Below are 2792 nucleotides of genomic sequence, written 5' to 3'. Positions count from 1 at the left end.
AACTAGGCATCCAGATGTCATCACTGTTTTGTTCAGAGTTTGCTTCACTCCTGATTTGCATTAGTGGTTTGACAATTTCACTAGGTGCACATCTGTTGGAATGAAAACTGTGTTTCGGCTACATTGCTTAAGTGGTAAGCTAGTACAAATACAAATTGCTTCTTGCACTGACATTTGCCTTGAGTTCTCAAAGACTGAACCCAGTTTTTTCATTTCCTTCCTGAGGTCAGTGTTAGTTTGATCACTTTGCATTTCTTTCTTTGCCTCATTCAACAGGTCACTCAGTTCTCATTCTGATTTGCTTATGTAAGACAAAATGTACATCACACAACTCTATGCATCAAGAACCAATTGTATGTCGAGGTTCACATTCCATGCCCGTAATGTTAGAAGGTGAATAGTTGTTGACGTTAACATCTTGAACACTTGGTCTCTTCATCTCAATTGAGCATTTCTTTGCCATTGCTATCCGGAACTATTCAAAACTGTTGAAGCCTGCTTTCATTCAAATTTTCAAAGATGATAAATTGCTAATATCATCATTATTGAGGATATCTGTTCAAGATGCATCCTTGCAAGATATTTTTTCACGGTGGTTGGATTGACCTTGTCTTGTGTCTGTTCTGTTGTGTTTTCATCCTGTGACTTAGGTCTTACAATTGATGTTCTAGATGCTAGAGGTTTAGGAAAGTTGAAACGACATATCTTCTTGCCCTTATTGCTTGATTTTGAGTGCGTCTTGCTATGAGTCTGCACAGCACTAACTAGTTCATATAACTGTGGGTCCTGCTCTTCATCAGGCAATTGACAAGATATATACTGGTCAATGAAATTGCAAACTTCCTCATCAGTGTTGATATCAAGTTTTGGAGCATTTTCTACCCAGACCAAGCAATGAATGTGGGGACTGCCATGCATCTGAAATTCAGTTCTGATAAAATTACCTTCAAGACTCCTATTGGATGTGCTGGACTTTGCAAGAATCTCAGGAAATGTTGAACTCGAGAATGCCACATTCTGATGGTTGTTACATAATTAGACCTTATGATTTCTGCTTTTTCATTGAAACTTGAGTGTTTCAAATTCAACAGGCTTTCCATTTTGTCTGGCAATGGTTTCAATCACCTCTGGCCACCTTGAGAGTTCTGCTGCACTAAACGTACAAAACCAAGTTGGTATTCCGATTTGACGAATCATTGCAAACAAATCATTCATTGTCTTTTTCTAATATTCTGGTGATCCTCGAACTGATTGCATATGGGAAAACCCTTGATCAAATTCTAGCATGTTATACACTTGTTCATGATCTGCTAGCATACCAGTTGATATGTTTAGACCATGTTTAGAAGCCACACATTTGCGCGTTTGAATACTTATTCCTGATAGCAACTTAGCTAGCTCAGTCACAGTGTGACAGTAGAAAATGTATCCTGAGTTTTTAGCAAATCTTAAATCTGCATTGAACAATCTTGCATTGATATATTTAGCTCTTGTTATCTTTGTTTCTCTTTCATCATTAAAGTGACCACATCCGTGAGGAAATAATGCAGGGAAAGCAAGTGCTTCATCATGTGGCATATGCAAAACAGAATGTGGTTTGTTCCCTTCGGCTGGTGCTACTGAATATATATGGTTTTCAAGCTCACTAAGAACATCAGCACGAAGATCCAAAGGTTTTGCAAACAGCTGTCGTATGCTAATGCAGATTGTCCAGCAATGTTATCTTCACTGTCTGCATCTACACTATGTTCAACTCCTGGTTTGTGTTCAGTTACATTTTCCTCAGTTTCATTTATGTCATCATCAGAGCACGAATGTTCTTCCTTCTCTTGATATTTAAGCACAATGTTGTCCAGGTCAGTGTTAGAAGGTTCTGTCCAATTTGGGTGCAGCTCAATATTTTCATAGAATGGATTGATTTCTTTAAGCTTAATGGATGCATTTTCAATTTTCCTTAGGTCTACCATTTGAAACTCAGCGTGGCCATGATATTCCAAGCGTCTTTTCAATTTTAAACCCACAATTTCAGATTGAGCAAGAGGTCTTGGCAGTGCTCGTGTTGTTTTTTTGCAATTATGATCTGACGGATATGACAGGGCCGGCTAATTTTGATTGCTCTCCTTTCGGGCATTGAATGACTTTCTTAAAAATGATGTTCTGTGCAACTAACTGCTGTTCAAGACTCTTCAAACAATGTAGTTCATATGGGGTTTGTTCCCTATGCATGTTGTTGACTCCGGCTTGTAACGGTATTTTACCAGTAACCAAATGATTATCACACGTTTTGCAAATCCACAGACTGCCTGATTGGCTTTGCGCAATTTCACAGTCGTTACTGCAATCTTGTGTGCATTTATGATAAAACCTTTGTGTGATGCATGCATTTGCCATGACTGCATTTTTGTACTTTTCCAGTTGACACAGTTTGACCTGATCAGCGAAAAGCAATCGTTCACACACACAGCAAACACATTCAGGACTCTCCTTGCATGCTTCCTTAAATTCCTGGATGACATAGTCATTGTTAGATCTATCTTGCTTCACCTGTTTATATTGTAAGTGCGCAAGTTGCATTACATTTTCCCTTTGTACTACATTATTATTATTATTATTATTATTGCTATCCAAGCTACAACCCTAGTTGGAAAAGCAAGATGCTATAAGCCCAGGGGCTCCAACAGGGAAAAATAGCCCAGTGAGGAAAGGAAATAAGCAAATAAATAAATGAAGAGAACAAATTAACAATAAATCATTCTAAAATAAGAAACAACGTCAAAACAGACATGTCATAT

Source organism: Palaemon carinicauda, chromosome 26 (assembly GCF_036898095.1).
Source record: "Palaemon carinicauda isolate YSFRI2023 chromosome 26, ASM3689809v2, whole genome shotgun sequence".
Lineage (NCBI taxonomy): Eukaryota > Metazoa > Arthropoda > Malacostraca > Decapoda > Palaemonidae > Palaemon > Palaemon carinicauda.
This window is presented reverse-complemented; position numbering follows the sequence as displayed.